Source organism: Sus scrofa, chromosome 2, assembly GCF_000003025.6.
Source record: "Sus scrofa isolate TJ Tabasco breed Duroc chromosome 2, Sscrofa11.1, whole genome shotgun sequence".
Lineage (NCBI taxonomy): Eukaryota > Metazoa > Chordata > Mammalia > Artiodactyla > Suidae > Sus > Sus scrofa.
In genome coordinates, this window is record NC_010444.4 from 129200477 (window position 1) to 129219012 (window position 18536).

Genomic DNA, 18536 nt, shown 5'->3' on the forward strand with positions numbered 1-18536 from the left:
CTCTTGGCATATGTAAATCATTCATAAATTGGAGACTGACAAGAGACTCTTTTATTAGGCAAGACAATTCATAAAAACATGTCAGCATTTTCTAATATGAGGGGGTGCCAAAAAAAATTATGAGGGAAATAACTATTACACAATCTGGCTAGTACAGTTCTATTTGCTTAAAAGTAGGATTTGATCCATTGCAGAGAATACTCTCAGCTGTGTGGTAGGTAGATATTAATATTATTCCAAATGTATAGCGGCTATCTAGGGATTTGACTAAAACATACCAAAGCAATCTACCTTTCAAGACTAACCCTGTTTAAAGAAAATAAAAAATAATTGAATAGAAAGAAAAAATAAAAGAAACCTGATTAAAAAAAAAAAAAAAAAAAAGAGTTCCCATCATGACTCAGTGGCAACAAACCCAACTAGTATCCATGAGGATAAAGGTTCAATCTCTAGCCTCACTCATGGGTTAAGGATCCAGTGTTGCCACGAGTTGTGGTGTAGGTCACAGACCCAGCTGGGATCCCACTTTGCTGTGGCTGTGTTGTAGGCCACAGCTGCAGCTCCGATTCAACCCCTAGCCTGGGAACTTCCATATGCCGCAAGTATGTCCCTAAAAAAAAAAAAAGTAAAGAAAAGAAACCTGATTTATCATCTTTATATTCATCAGGCACTTTACAGATTTCATACTAGATTTTATAGACCATGCAACACAGTCACAGAATGAAATGCCAATTCACTGATTTGCAGCAGCTATGAATGTCGTAGGGACCTACATGTAAGAAGAGTATAAATTCAATTATTCCTGCAGAGCAGTGCCATTACTGCAGTTCACACATCCCTAGAAGTGATTTCCTTTCTGCCAAAAAGTCAAAGATTATAAAATCAATCCACTGCTTCATAGCAACTCTTAAGTTGGCGGCATGAGCTGTGTTACAGCAGTGCAGATGGAGAGGAGGCAGGTTGGGGCATTTTGCAGATTCTCTAGACCAAAGGAATGCAGATTGCCACCTGAGAAGACCTCATTTACAGACAGAAGGGCTGAAATATTTATGCATTTGCTATCACGGTTCTGCTATGAATAAGCAACTGTTCCCACACAAATCGAAATGATTCACAAAGAACTTAAGAGACTGCAGAATGAGGACTATGATGATGAAGCTCCAAACAGGACCAGGAAGTAGAAGCTTCCTACAGAAAAAAAAAAATTCTGCCTGTACTCTGAGGCTAGAATGTGAGTACAATCTAAATAATGGTTCTCAAACTGTGTAATCTCAGGAACATTTTACCTCTTAAAAATTAAGAGGATGAAGGACCCCAAAAGACTTTTGTTTATGGGGGTTGTAGTCACTGAGGTTTATTGCATTAAAAATTAAAAGTAAGGTATTTTTCAGATGTAGGTATAAATTAAGTGAGAAGAGTGACATTATTTTACATTTGGTGGCTCATGATGCTGAATGGAAGACAAGTAGATCCTCCCACCTGCTTTGACATCCAAACCCTTGCAATGTCATGGGGCCTCTAGAAAATGCTACTGTGTACTTACTCTTAGACAAGGAGTGAGAAGGCAAACCAGGGCTTAGTGCTACAATGAGAAACATTTGATCCTGTAGCCATCTATCCTGAATGACAAGGACCCAGAGTAGTGCCCAGACTATACCTTGGGAACCAACCAACGAGCTAAAAAACATTATGTGTTCAATGTACTTACACGTTATTTACATATATCAGTCTACCATACATAGATATGGACTTCCCAGGTTAACGACCTACTAAACTATAGGTAAGATCATTTCATAGCACGAGTCCAAACATCCTCAACTGTTTCATTTCTTTTGACTCTATAAAGCCTGCAAGACACACTGCAAACCAGAATGACAATAAAGAGATCACATACTAAATGAAGACCTAACGAGATGCATTCCGGACTGTCAGTAGTAACTATTATATTTTTACATGATCTTAGTGTCCTAATAGTGAGGTAGATGGAGTGAGCATTATTCTATTTTGTAGATGAGAAAAGTACACAAACAGGGGATAAGCGACTTATCTAAGTACCATAACTAATCTGTGACTGAGCTGGGACAGGATCCAGGCAAGTGCTGCCTTGGGCTTATTACTAGGCCAATGCATGATGCCAAAACACATGGCTGAAAACTGAAAATTATTGCTGGGGTGTTTGTTGCCTGATCTGTTTCTTTATAATTCTTCTATTACTCTGCCAAATAGCTGTTTTGGTAGATATGTGGTTGGTGCTTTGATATCATTTCACTAAATGTTCTATTTTAATATTTTGAAAATGCATAATTACTCCCTCTGGCTTTAATTTTCCTTACATGTAAAGTTTGGATCAAAATACTATGAATGCTCCAGCAACAACAACGTCTTAATAACTAATCATGTAAAGCATACCAGAATCTACAATTTTTTTAAAAAACAGTTCTCTCAGCTTGGGCAAACACAAGGGTACTTCTAGTTTGCTTCGTAACGGCAGATGGTATCAGAATTTGGGGGAAGCCAGAGGCCAGGGAGAGTTGACGTCCAGCAAGATTACGGAGAGTACTACATAATCAGGTCTTGTCCTGTGTCCCCATCCAAGTGTGAAATGTCCTTCTGGACATATAAGTAAAAATCTTGTTTACAATTTTCTGAACCTGGACATCATCTAGATTTTACATATAAAGGCAAAGTGTTTATGCAAAGTTTTAATATACATTGTTTTTTCCAAAAATACAGCTCCCATGAGTAGAGGATGATTGTGCTTTGTTTTGTCTGCAAGTCTACCAAGAATGGCCAACCAGTTCAGAAAACAATGTTGAGATACTGGTGTCATCATAGGCATCCACGTGCACAGGTGTCACAGGCATAGTGATTCTACACGTTGGTGTGAGTATCCTAATACTTCACCCGAACTTCTGGTACAAAGATGCATAAACACTTACATATAGAGAAATATTTGGTTATAACCCTCTTGCCAAAGTTTCTTTCTATTACAATTAAGATATTTATCAATATTTCAACTGCTTACCTGGGTAAGTTAATTGTGTTTTTCCTTGCAGGATAGTAAAGAGGAAGTCCTCAAATTTTTTTTTTTTTTTTGAATAGAGATGTTATGTCTGATAAGATCAAGAACCACTGGGTTAGTTTCCATCAGAAATTCCAATTTTGGAGTTCCCATCATGGCTCAGCGGAAACGAATCTGACTAGTATCCATGAGGATGCAGGTTCCATCCCTGGCCTTGCTCAGTGGGTTAAGAATCCAGCATTGCTGGGAGCTGTGGTACAGGTCACAGATGTGTCTTAGGTCTGGCGTTGCTGTGGCTGTGGCGCAGGCCAGTGGTTACAGCACCTAGCCTGGGAACCTCCATATGCCATGGGTGTGGCTCTAAAAAGACCAAAAAAAAAGAAATTCCATTCCAATTTTTTTCTCTTCTGGAAAATTTAGTTTTAGAGTCAGTATGCATAGATATTTCTCAAAATTCAATCCCTTCTGGAAATGATTTATGATTGCTCCTGCTGTGTTAATAAAATAGTGTGAAAAGAGCTTGTAGTGTATCTGACCTGAGGATGTGATATGTTGGGAATTGAGGGGGAAGAAAGAGAATGAACGATATCTTGGATAGCCTTCAAAAGAAGCCATAAAAGCTATACTTGGTTACCTACTTTAGGCAGCCTTCACTACCGTCAAAACCCACAACCATCTCCACCAGCACTACCCATAACATAATCAACTACAAACATACTTGAGGAAAGACCAAGCTCTCTCCACTTTAGCCGCTAAGATTTAGAGAAAAGATGTAAATAAAAACATCATTGACTGTAGGGGGAAGCCAAGGCTTCTAGTTACCCTGTAACATTCTCCTGAATATTATTCCTCCCAATGTTATGCCATTGATTCAAAAGAATGTATGCCATTCTTTTCAAAAATGAGTGGTCTTCATTTATAATTAAATTTTGAAAATGATTTCAGTGACAAATGTGTGCCATTTACCAAAATGAGATACAGGTAATTGAAACTTTTAAAATCCCAATGAAGGCTGATGCGTGTATTCTATACAACAAATAATTATGATGTTTATTTTGCTACCTGCACATAAAGTTTTGTCTTGGCTGCTTTCCTACGCCATATAATTATGTTAAGATGTATTTTTTACGCTCTCTGCAGTCTGAGATATGTTTTTTGAAAATTGAAAATAAAATGACTTTTCTTAATCACAATATATTTTTCTTAATCACAAATATATTTTTTCCCCCTCTGGAAGACACTGTCTTTTTTACTTACTGTTTTAAAAACTGCCCAAATCAATACAACTTTCATGGTTGAGCACTAGACTATTTGATTGTGTTAGGGGAATATGTACAGTGCTGGGAATAGCATTAACTTCTCTGGCTCTATTAGTTTTGAGGCAATGGTTCATTAACAGCATATACCATTAATTTAAAGTAAGCCCTGCACTAATAATGACAATTGATTTCTTTGTTTAATTTCTCTATAACCAAATGGCACACTTTACAATGAACCCCAATTTAAAGTCCCTTTGGGACTCTGAATTACATTACATCTATTTAAAAGGTTATGTTTAATAACTTAACTCACTTGATACTTTCCTTTTTACAACATTCAAAATATAAAAACAGAACTAATTACACTATTATAATTTTAGTTATTACGTTTTAGTAAAAGATTAATAAGCATTTCTAAAAATAAAAAGAATGCTTCCACACATAAATTTTCCTTTCAACTTGTACTAACCTCATTTTATAAAGAACTACAATACATGGCATAGATTTAAAAACACAATCTCCGTCATTCTCTGTGGTCTAAAAGTCACAATTTTAGTGTGCCAGCAGCTACTCCGTCTGAATATACTGACCTTGAGTTGTCAGACATTTTTTCTGGCATAACTTAGCTATAAAACATATATCTTGAAATATGTGCTTAAAAATACATATTATTAATGAAAACCTTAATTGTCCACTAATGTAATGAAGTACCTCAAGATGATGTGAAAAATAAACTCTTGTTGGTATAAATATAAATCCTGAGTGTTAAATCCTTGAGTTTAAGTTCCGACTCTGCACTTATAAACTGGGTCATCTTGGCCATGTCATTTTATGTTTCTGAGTGTCTCTTTCTGCATACATCAAAAGTGATTAATAATATATATTATACTTCACTTCCAGGGCATTTGTGAATATAAAATAAGAAAATTCAGATTATTTTCAAATCACAGTAATAAGATGATGAAGAAAAGGAAAAAATATATTTCAAACATCATGATGTGCTTTCTGCTCTGTGGAATTATGAATCCAGCAGATGTATTTTTAAATAACCAACAGAGTATGAACCTGAGGGGAACACTGTAAACTATATAACTAACATAATCTCAAACAAGAATAAAGCACATGGGCCACCTGACTGTAGGAAGTCCCAAATAATTCAATTTCATTCCTTCAACCATGGCCAAAGCAAGCACCTATAACAATAGGAATAGGCACATTAAACCTACCATACTGTTAGAAATTCATTTCTTATTTTTATGGTCTAGAATAATTCTGAGGGCATTGGAGGCTAAGGTAAGCACTGCACCTGTGAACATGATACAACCATTAGTCAAAGTCACGGTACTTTTTTTAAACTGAAGTTATCATTTGCTTACAATGTTGTGTTAATTTTTGCTGTACAGAAAAGTGATTTAGTTATATATACATATATATCTTCTTTTTCATATTCTTTCCCATTATGGTTTATTACAGGATATTGAATATAGTTTCTTGTGCTATAAAGCAGGGCCTTGTTGTTTATCCATTCTATATATAGTGGTTTACATCTGTTAATAACAAATTCCTAATTTATTTCCCCTCCACCCCCCTTTCCCCTTTGGTAACTCTTAAGTTTGCTGTCTATACCTGTGAGTCTATTTCTGTTTTGTATGCAAGTTCATCTGTGTCAATTTTTAAGATTACACATATAAGTGATATGATACAACATTTTTCTTTCTCTGTCAGACTTATTTCACTTAGTATGATAATCTCAAGGTCCATCCAAGTTGTGGCAAATGGCATTATTCATTCGTTTTTTATGGCTGAGTAATACTGTGTCTGTATATATATATATATATATACACACACACACATATATATATAGTGTATATATTGTATACATATACATTACCTCTTTAACGTGCATCTGTTGATGGACACTTAGGTTGCTTCCATGTCTTGCCTATTGCAAATAGTGCTGCTATGAACAAATTAGAGGTTTCCTCAGATGTGTGCCTAGGAGTGGGAGTGCAGGATCATATGATAACTCTATTTCTAGTTTTTTAAGGAACCTCCGTACCATCCTCCATAGTGGCTACACTAATCTACATTCCCATCAACAGTATAGGAGGGTTTCCTTTTCTCTTTTAAGCACACCCTCTCCAATGCTTATTATTTGTAGACCTCTTGATGATGGCCATTCTAACTAGTATGAGGTGATACCTCACTGTTGTTTTGATTTGCCTTTCTCTAATGATTAGCAATGTTCAGCATTTTTTCATGTTCTATAAGCAAATCCCAAATGGGTTTATAGTCCCAAGCTTGATCCAGAGCTCCAAACGAGTATTTTTTCCCTCCTGTGATAAATCTCAATTATATATCCCAAACCAAATGCATTCACTTTGCACTTACACGTATTAGAGCTTGGGCGTACTTCTTCTGTAAATATTCCTAAATATTTTGTGCACATTTTCTATAAAAGCATATATAATTGTGAAAGTGAAATAAAATAAGGAATTCATATATTTCACTAGTTCTTTGTGAATGGCCTAGGGGCAAGAATGAATATAAACCCATCTAAACCTTTACCTACCTCCTAAAAATCAATACTTGACATGAAAAATATAGCCACAGATGAACATACTACCAGCTTATCACAAATTGTGTGACCAATATAACCCTTGTACTTGAAACGGAGAAAATTAAATCTACTTTCTAATGATGGATGTGACATTACCTCAAATCAAATAAACTCCACCCTTCTTGCTGAGAAGCCCACAGAAAAATAGTTCTGCAGCACCTTTATTGAGTAGAAATAGCACCACAAAGAGACAATGTTTAGGAAATGCTATAGTGTGGGATGAGTAATTAAGAGATGAAAACATTTTTATTCTCTTCTAAGGGCAGCAAAAGATTAATTTAGCAGTATATAATGACACGACTGATTAGTTCATTTTGTATAAAAAAATGAATAGCTTAAATCAAATCCTCATGCTAACAGGTAACAGGAATAGTTCCTTGAGAAAAGAAGCAACATGTTCACAATAAATGACAAAAACAATGAGATGAGCAACAATCTTCTAAGCCAGCTGTGTCAACTCTTAAGAAAGAGAAGAGCAGATAGCAGGCAGCATCAACCTCCTACAAAAATCCAAGCCCTGGGCCATAGAAGATTAGAATTTCATGTCATTTTTCTGACTTACACATTCTCTAACTTTAGGAATACTTAGATGAGATTTATACCAGACATAAAAAAGGGGAGGAAAATCAATAAACTAATCATTGACTTATATCTTTGAAGAAAGAAGTGCAAAAACTGTCACTGTATGCATATGACATAATACTATATATAGAAAACCCTAAAAACTACTTGAACTGATCAACAAACTCAGCAAAGTAGCAGGATATAAGATTAACATTCAGAAATCAGTTGCATTTCTGTATACTAAAAACAAAATATTAGAAGAGGAATACAAAAATACAATACCTTTTAAAGTGCACCAAAACAAAGCAAGTACCTGGGAATACACCTGACCAAGGAGGTAAAAGACTTATATGCTGAGAACTATAAAACATTAATCAAGGAAATTAAAGAGGATGCAAAGAAATGGAAAGATATTCCATGATCCTAGGTTGGAAAAATTTATATTGTAAAAATGGCCATACTACCCAAAGCATCTACAGATTCAATGCAATCCCTATCAAACTACCCATGACATTTTTCACGGAACTAGAACAAACAATCCAAAAATTTATATAGAACCACAAAAGACTCAGGATTGCCAAAGCAATCCTAAGAAACAAAAACAAAGTAGGAGGCATAACTCTGCCAGACTTCAGGCAATATTACAAAGCCACGGTCATCAAAACAGTGTGGTACTGGTACCAAAACAAACATACAGACCAAGGGAACAGAATAGGGAACCCAGAAATAAACCCACACACCTATAGTTAATTAATCTTTTACAAAGGAGGAAAGAATATAAAAATGGGAAAAAGACAGTCTTTTCAGTAAGTGTTCCCAGATAAACTAGACAGCTGCATGTAAATCAATGAAGGAACACACCCTCACATCATGCACAAAAATAAACTCAAAGCTGAAAGACTTAAATTTAAGACAAGACACCATAAAACTCCTAGAAGAAAACATAGGCAAAACATTCTCTGACATCAACCTTACAAATGTTTTCTCAGGTCAATCCCCCAAACCAAGGAAAATAAAAGCAAAAAAAAAAAAAAAAAAAAAAAAAAAAAACCAGTGGGACCTAATCAAACTGACAAGCTTTTGCACAGCAAAGGAAACCAAAAAGAAAACAAAAAGACAACTTACAGAATAGGAGAAAATAGTTTCAAAAGATGCAACTGACAAGGGCTTAATCTCTCAAAAAACAAGCAACTTAAACAACTCAACAGCAAAAAAGCCAACAACCCAATTGAAAAATGGGCAAAAGACCTGAATAGACATTTCTCCAAGGAAGATATACAGATGGCCAACAAGCACATGAAAAAATGCTCATCATCGCTGATTAGTAGAGAAATGCAAATCAAAACTACCATGAGATACCACCTCACACCAGTCAGAATGGCCATCATTAATAAGTCCACAAAGAACAAATGTTGGAGAGGGTGTAGAGAAAGGTGAACCCTCCTGCACTGCTGGTGGGAATGTCGATTGGTACAACCACTATGGAGAACAGTATGGAGGTACCTTAGAAAACTATACATAGAACTACCATAGGACCCTCAACCCCACTCTTGGGCATATATCTGGACAAAACTTTCCTTGAAAAAGACACATGCACCTGCAAGTACATTGCAGCACTAATCACAATAGCCAAGACATGGAAACAACCTAAATGGCCATCAACAGGTGACTGGATTAAGAAGATGTAGTATATATACAAAATGGAATACTACTCAGCCATAAAAAAGAATGACATAATGCCATTTGCAGCAACATGGATGGAACTAGAGATTCTCATACTAAGTGAAGTCAGAAAGAGATAGACAAATACCATATGTTGTCACTTATATCTGGAATCTAATATATGGCACAAATGAACCTTTCCACAGAAAAGAAAATCATGGACATGGAGAAAAGGCTTGTGGTTGCCAAGGGGGAGGGGGAGGGAGTGGGGTGGATTGGGGATCTGGGGTTAATAGATGCAAACTATTGCCTTTGGAATGGATAAGCAATGAGATCCTGCTGTATAGCACTGGGAACTATATGTCAGTCATTTATGATGGAGCATGATAATGTGAGAAAATACAATGTATACATGTATGTGTAACTGGGTAACCTTTCTGTACAGTAGAAAATTGACAGAACACTGTAAACCAGTTATAATGGAAAAAATAAAAATCATTATAAAAAAAGAAGTTGAATGAAAACTTTTCCGTTTTACTTGAGAAAGACTTAATACAGCTCCCTAATTAGTAAAACCCTCATAATTTATTTTCAAAGAGGCACACATCAATGATAGACCATAATACCAGATGGCTAAAAATAGGAAGCTCTGAAAAAATACATAAATGTACTGCAATATAAAGGCCATAAGCAATATTCTGTTTCTTCGATTGGGTAGTGATTAAAAATTATTCACTGTGCCATGTATTTATATTTTATAAACTTTTATATAACTGGGTTGTATTTGATAACTTTAAAAGATTATTTTAAAATGTTACAAGCAAAGTAAACAAAATCTCAGTTGGAGTTACTCTGTGGCTATGTCTGCACTAACCCAAAATACTCTTTAGCTAGTCAATCAAGCTGCTGGAAGCATTTGTCAAGAAAGTGTCTTGGCATCACGAAGATAAAATAATCACATAGACAAAACAACAAATTGATCTGTTTCATTTATTCTTAATAAATGGCCTGGGGCAAGTATGCAAGTGAACCCATGCTGAAATGTATCTATTTCCTAAAAAAACTGCAAGCCTTAACAAAGACAATATAATTAAAAATAAATCACTGTGCAGTCACAATAGCCAAGACATGGAAAAAACCTAAATGTTCATTGACAGAGGAATGGATCAAGAAGATGGGTACATATATACAATGGAATACTACTCTGCCATAAAAGAAGAATGAAAAAAATGCCATTTGCAAACATGGATGCATCGAGAAACTATCATATTAAGTGAAAGAAGAGAAAGACAAATGCCGTATGATATCATTTACACGTGGAATCTAAAAGATGGCACAAATGAAGTTATCTACAAAATGTAAACAGACTCACAGACATCGAGAACAGATGTGTGGTTACCAAGTGGGAGGAGGGGTAGAGGAAGGAATGACTGGGTGTTTGGGATTATCTGACGCAAGCTATTATATATAGAATGGATAAACAAGGTTCTACTGTATAGCACAGGCAACTCTATTCAACATTCTATGATAAACCATAATAGAAAAGAATATGAAAAAGTATGTATATCACTGTGCTTTACATCTGTCTTTAATATAGAACTGAATCACTTCGCTATGTATAGAAAAATTAACACAATATTGTAAACAAACTATATTCAATAAAAATTTTTAAAAATGAATTAATACCAGTTATCACAACTACCAAGTTGTATGTACACCCTATATAACCCTTTTATTTGAAACGGAAAAAATAAAAATGAAATCTAACCTACGAGTGACTGCAACTACTTACTCAACTCAATCAAATCATCCTCACCCTGGACTAAGGGGGAACTCACACCACCTAAACAGCAACTCACTTTTCTGCTTTTCAAGTTCACCTCTGGAGATGTTACTGCGGACATGATCCTGGTAAATAAAATGTGTAAATCTGGTCCTCGTTCTTATTGCCAGGTCACAGAGCATGAAATCTGGGTATCCTCCAATTTGCATATAGATATGAAAAGGTAAGCAAAGGTATGTGCCTGTATAGAAACAAGAGAGGATGCTTACTGCAAAGAAGGGCAAGCGTATTAAAAAGTTCTGTGAAGCCAAGTAGTTTTTAAGTGTTATTAATATGTTGAATGGCTGTATAGGTAGAAATGGAGATACAGTATCTAATATAGAGTTAATAATAAAACATGTAAGAGTTGGTAAGATAGGTTTTAAAAGCTTAGTCTATAAATGTTTTTCTCTAACACACACTGAAAAGATGTCTAAAGGAAATAGGACTTTTAATGCACACACGCACATGCAGTCACAGTCATTTGAACTGACACACTATGGCAGCAGCTAAAATTTAGGAAGTAACCTAATTTCTTATAGACCAAGAGTCCACAATCCTATGTTAATTTGATTGTGACATTCATAGCCACCAGATGGAACAACAGCAACAAGAGAATACACAGTGCAAAGAGCTACAGACTCAGGCTGTTTGTGGATCATGTTATGTTATCCATTTTGAGTATTTTAGGATGTGACTGTCTGATGAATTCACCTTTTTTATTCCTCCGTCTTTTATGTTTAATTACAGAATCACAGAGAGATTACGGGATGGTTCAAGAAACTGGACAGATAAGGAAATACATGTTTCCTACTTTCCAGTAACATTTCTCATGGGGAAAAAGAATGAAAAGTGAATGTTCAGTTACAAGAATTTTTACCTGAAAACATATTTTAGGAAGTTGGAAATAGACTGAAGAGGAAAATAAAGAGTAGGTCAGACTTTTTCTGTGTGAAGGGGATTCATTAGCCGGGGGGCGGTGGGGGGCAGGGGTCAGGGATAGTCTAGCTATAACCTTTCACCTAAGGAAGTCATTCTGGTTTTATAAATCTGTATAACCCAACAGAGCTCATTTACTTTTATTTTAATGAGTTATATTAATTAAGTTAGAATAGCTACTATAGCAGATAAACCCTAAAATCTCAGTAGCTTAACTCAAATCTCAGTGGCTTAACACAGGTTTATTTTGTGCTCCATTAATTTCCAAACACTTGTCTTATTCAAGGGTGTCTCTGCCAGAGGTAATTCAGGGACTCATCAAGTCCATACCGTGGAGGAACTGCATGAATTTCTGGCAGACAGATTAGCTGTCTGTTATCAGAAAAACTCAAGTCCTGAGTACCTAAACACCTGACTTCAGGAGACTTTTTCTCCTAGATCCTGAGAAAGTCTAAAATGGAATCGCTAGAAAATAATAGTGTGGGAACTTCTATGCACAGTTCTGTAGTCAATGGAACATTCCAGAAAAAAAAAAAAGGTAAAGTTACATATAGCAACAGAAAAAGATAAATGTTAGATAAAAGGAATTGATCAAAAGGAATTTTGATAGATGTAATAATAGCTGTTAGATAAATTATGCTATAAATATGTCAATATACCTGCAGGTTATTCTATGACACTCCTATGGAATGATCTACATTTATTTTGCTGATGTTTGCTTTTGAACCCATATGTATTAAAAGCTCAACCGGGTAGAGTAGAGGCTGGCTTTAACAGAAACATGGAAGTTTTTTTCCGAATTTTCTGCTAAAGTGGGAGCAAATGTCTGAAGATGAAGATGTTGTCATCACTATTGCTCCTTACTTGTTCTCAAGGATTAGACAATGTACTGTCTAGTCTGTATTTGTCATCCAATACTCCTTAGAAATATACTGGGCTATGGGTCATTACCTATCCTTATTGACATAAAACATTTCACCATGACCTTAATTAACTGTTTTATAGAATCTGAGTAATTCAGGTAAATGAGTGCACATGTGTGAGATCCAGCTGGTACTGTCATTGACAAAAATGTAGAGTTAAACCATAAGACTTTATTAGTGACCAGGCAGGAGATTTTTTTTTTCACAAGAGATTAGAGATCTCTGAGGATAAACACCTCTAAATTAGGAATGAAGGTCACAGTGGGTGCTCACTTCGTCAGTGCATATATTAAAGGTGGAACATCACAGAGAAGATGAGGCATGACCCCTGTGCAAGGATGGCATGCAAATTCATGAAGTATTCCATGTTTTTGTGGGATGGACTGAGAGTTTGGGGTTAGTAGTTGCAAACTATTATATTTAACATGGATAAGTAATGAGGTCCTACTGTACAGCACAGGGAACTACATCTAGTCTCTGGGGTAGACCATGATGGAAGATAATATAAGAAAGGGAATGTGTGTGTGTGTGTATATATATATATATACACACACACATACGTACCCATATCTATATGTATGACTGGGTCACTTTGCTGTACAGCAGAAATTTGCACAAACTGTAAATCAACTGTACTTTAACACAAAAAAATTTTTTTTGGAATCACAGCAGTAGGTTGACTCCCCAGTAGTGTCATGATGACAGATAGACCCTAAAGATAGGAAAAATGGTGAAATAGCGATCAAAACATACACCTCCGAGAAAGGGAGCTTGCATCTATAACAGAACCCCATGAAACTGCAAATATGAAAAACCTTCAGATGCCATCATGGTATCAATCTCTGCTTCATTATACCTTTCCAGAACCCCAAGTTATCACACATTTTACACAAGAAATACTAGCACATGTTAGAGTTGACAATTCCTTTCCAGTCACTTCTGGAAAAATGGACACATATTTAGTTAAACTCACTGCAATTGCCCACCATTTCATTTATTTAAAACCTATTTATCCAGTGTCAACTCTTAGCCAGACAGTGCTTGGTCCTAGAGAGAAGATATTTAAAAACGCACAAAAGTTCCAAAATAATACTTCTTCCTTCATGGAACTGATATTCGAAGTAAGAAGATGAGCAAATATTCCTATAAGCACAGAAAGCAAACCAACTGAAGTTATTGAAAAAAAATATACACAGAACTATGAGAACGCGATACTCTGAGAGTCAGAGAAGTACTTCTTGAGTTGGTGGGTTTCAACATGAAAATGGAAGCAACTTGGAGTTCCCGTCGTGGCGCAGTGGTTAACGAATCCGACTAGGAACCCTGAGGTTGCAGGTTCGGTCCCTGCCCTTGCTCAGTGGGTTAACGATCCGGCGTTGCCGTGAGCTGTGGTGTAGGTTGCAGACGCGGCTCGGATCCCGCGTTGCTGTGGCTCTGGCGTAGGCCAGTGGCTACAGCTCCGATTCAACCCCTAGCCTGGGAATCTCCATATGCCGTGGGAGCGGCCCAAGAAACAGCAACAACAACAACAAAAGACAAAAAAAAAAAAAAAGAAAAAAAAGAAAATGGAAGCAACTTATGCAGTGGGAGGTAGAAGAAGAAAGCTATGACTGGAGCATAACAAACAAGACATAAAGTGATGTTAAATCACATGAAATTATATTATCTGACAGAAGGCTGATCACATGAAGCCTTAGAAGCCATTTAGGTATTTCCATCTTTACACCAAAAGCAATGGGAGGAAACTGACTTCACTGGATTTGTATTTTACTAAGATCACTCAAGATCAAGATCTCTCAGATTGGAGGAGGCAGACTCTAACACATCCGAAGTTATTGCCTTCACCCTAACAGGTTTCTCTAGCTTTCAGGCCAACTCAATTTCATTACGCCATGGAAAACAGAGAACTTATTTATATTTCTTTAAAAAAAGAAAATAACTGAATTTCACATGCTACAAACTTTCCTGATGTTACTAGGCAGCATGACATTATAGACACAGCTTCTACTGGAAGAAAAAGTTGCTATTTCCATATACATTGAATATCATATGTACACAGTGGTATACCTATAATCTCTTGGGTAGATAAGCTTTAGGTTAAAGAAAATAAGTTCCCCATTCCACTGCTTCCCTGTCTTTTCTGCTTATTCCCAGGATATCTTAATAAAAATTACTTTGTGTCACTTGGCTTATGTCTTTTGCTCGCATCTTAACTTTGAAGTCCTCCTAGAAAGTCAGCATCCAAAAAATGTCATGCCATAACATAGGATGTCCCCTGAAAGTGACCCCCAACCATCTCTGAATAGGAAGTTTAACCTTCATTGACAAATTCCCCTTTAGGTGAACACCTTGCCTGTTTCACAAAAAAAAAAAAAAAAAAAAAAAAAAAAAAATTCTTACAGAAAATACTGACGAGCACTTAGTCTGTCCCCATTTCTGCGGATTACCTAAATTTCAGAGTTTAAAAGGATACACCAACTTTCTTTAATTATGAAGTTCGATGGTATTGACAATATTACACCGTCAGATCTTACGTTAAACATTTGTGTGAAAATTAAACATGATTTAAAGTCTAGTTTCTAAGATTTGTTCCTCTCTACTCCGATTATACAAAACCACTATTAATATGCTGTGAAATGAGACATCTACAGCATCACTAGTCAAAGCCTTTAAGTGGTAATCCTTCTGAATCCCGTCTTGTAATAGCTGAACATTTGCTGCACAAAACCAATGAAATTCACACATGCTGCTATGGAGTAGTGGAGCGATTATTGCAGCATTTTTCCCCCAAAGTACCTTAGGCTTCAGATGATTAGAGAATAGTCTTATGTTTTAAACTTCCTGCCAACAATGTGGCTTTTTAGTTGCATTGGATTGAGGACAAATTGTAGTATAATGTATGTTGACAGTTTAATAACATGGGTTACTATCCTTGGTGTACTTTATGATGTAATACATCCTTATAAGTGTCTCCAGAGAATTGTGCTATGATTTTCGAGGCACAGAAAATTCAATAAACTAAAACAGTCTGAGTAAGATTCCTGCTTTCTGTATACTTTGGACATTTTCCTAAAAAATACATAGGTGCTACCCTTCTAAAATATTTTTCCGACATGACTTTTCTGTTTTTCTTCTCAAGCTGTAGATTTTAAGATTGGAATGGTACAATTCCTATTAAATTATACATTAAAAATATAAAAGTCTCTTTCTATATATACTAAACAGTCTTTTTCAGGTCTCAGAGGTAAAGTTCCTTTTCTATAAAAAGCTTTAATTGTGGTTTTTAAAAATCTCATTAAATATTTAGATCTTTTAGAACACAAGTGTTTTCTGTTGAGGTTTAAACACATTTAGCCTAATTATTTCTAATGTTTTGACCATTGTACAAATACTTGTAGTATTAAATAGCTAACAGCATAAAACAAAATAGCAAGTCTTATGCGTAGAATTCCTATAATTACTCCTGGATTTTCTTTTCATCAAGATATTTCTGGATGAAACAAAAATGGCAATTTAATTTATTTTTAAAGTGAAATAACACATTGTTATTAAATGAATGCAATTCTAATACAGATTTTTTATATGGCCTTAGTCCATCTTTCTTTGCATTTATATAACCATAAATGCTAGAAAATATTCACATTCTCAAGCACATCAAACACACTGTGAATCCAGGATAGACAATTACCTGGTACTTTAGGGATTTACAGAAAGGAAAACACACTACAATCATTTGAAAGAAATATTTTCACAACACCACTTTACAAAAAAAGAGACTTAGCAATTTTATCATCCACCAGTAAGGTAAAAAAGGAGTTTGATAAAATGATTACAAATCACCAGATTCCACAACTATCATCCTTTATTCAATCATTTCAAAAAGCTCAATAACATGGGAATACAGAAAAGCATAAGACAAACTTCCTGTCCTAAACACAATATACTCATTTTTATTAAGTAAATATCTAACATATATTATTTCCTTACAGCTCCAAGCAACCCCAGAGGATACGTTCCTTGTTACTATCTACATTTTATAAATAAGGGAAGAGGGTCCAGAAAGGTCAGTGGTTCACCTAAGCTCTTTGATCAAAGAGGTGGTGGATTTAGGATTCCAGCCTTGGCATTGAGACTTCAGAACCTGGAATCTACTGCCTTGTCCACTGACCAGGACACTGATTTTGACTTTTTTAAAAGCATATGTGGGTATTTTCATTAAAAAGAATAATAGAAAGCAACATAAAGCACACTAAATGAACATAGGTTTTATTTACTGTTTGAGAACTAAGAAACTCATCCATTTGGGATGTTCCCATTGTGGCACAGCGTAAATGAATCTAACTGGTAACCATGAGGTTGCGGGTTCGATCCCTGGCCTTGCTCACTGGGTTAAGGATCTGGTGTTGACATGAGCTGTGGTGTAGGCCAGTAGCTGTAGCTCCAACTGGACCCCTAGCCTGGGAACCTCCATATGCCGTGAGTGCAGTCCTAAAATGCTAAAAAAAAAAAAAAAAAAAAAAAAAAAAAAAAAAAAAAAAAAAAAAAGAAAGAAAGAAAGAAAGAAAAAGAAACTGATCCATTTGGGAAATTTATTCTGTAGTTTCTTTATTTCAGAGTGCTTACCCAAGATAAAGCAGCGTCCACTTCCCTAAGAATTCAACATATGGTTCTTGAAAATCTTACGCGACTTAAATCATTTCATTGTCATCTAGTGGCAACATAGGCCAAACTGTCTACATGCTCAAAGCAACACATATAAAATCATCATCTAAGGTTTTGTTAAGTCCCCGAAAGCTAAGAACGAGCAATCTGAAAAATAAATGGAAATGATGCTCAAACCAGGGGAGGGGAGAAAGTTAATATGCCCTTGAACTCTGGCCCACATTGAACTTCTTGGTTCCAGTGTCTTTGCTGCTTTTTCTAATTTTTTGGCCCAGAGCTTGTGTGCTTTCCACCCCCTAGGGGTTCCACTGAGCAGGCCTGGTTGGAAAAGATCCCAGCAGAGAGCAGAGGTCTGAGGATTATTGAAGTGGTTTTCTTTTTAATCACTTACAAAAACAGAGACAAAGCCAATCACCAGCCATGTGATTTGCTCCAAGTAATGGGCCTCTAAATTCCCTGAAGAAAGTCAGACTCAGCGCTTTCCCAACAGTGTTGTGTTTTGAGCTTCTCTCAAGTTTGAGAAGAGTATTTACTGCTCTGGGAAGAGGAGGGAGGCAGAGGAAAAAAATATGACTTGAACATATCAATAAAGTGAAGAGCAGAGTTAAGTTATCATGCTCAAATACAGAGTGCATGCCTGTGTCTCTCTACTCCTGTGCAGGACTTTGAAAATTTACTTTTATTTCCCAGTCGATGAATCTTAACACGATCTCCATGCCTTCCTCTCATAGCCCTCTGATTTTTCTTCTGTGGGTTTGCAATCAGAAAGTACTCTTTAAAAGCTAAATTAGGAACAGAAGATGAAGATACCAGGGGATAAATCTGATTGCACTGGTCCTTACTAAAATTTAATTAACTAGCATTTAAATAAACACTCTCGAGGCAATTGCAGGGAAAGAAGAGCTGTGAAAGAGAGTCACAACTTCAACATCCTAGCAGCCAGCTGAGCGTTCACTGAAATCGTCCGTGGTAGTTTCACGTGAGGTCCCCACTGCCCAAAAAACAACAACAAAAATCTGATGATGTGCACAAAGGATCGACTTCATTTGATTGTGTATTTGCA

General features: G+C 36.0%; 1 long non-coding RNA gene across 4 annotated transcripts in view; it reads right to left on the reverse strand.

Moving 5' to 3' along the window:
• Positions 1-18536, reverse strand: part of LOC102158243 — a 1168296-nt gene that overhangs the window by 882424 nt on the left and 267336 nt on the right. The window lies entirely within an intron of this gene.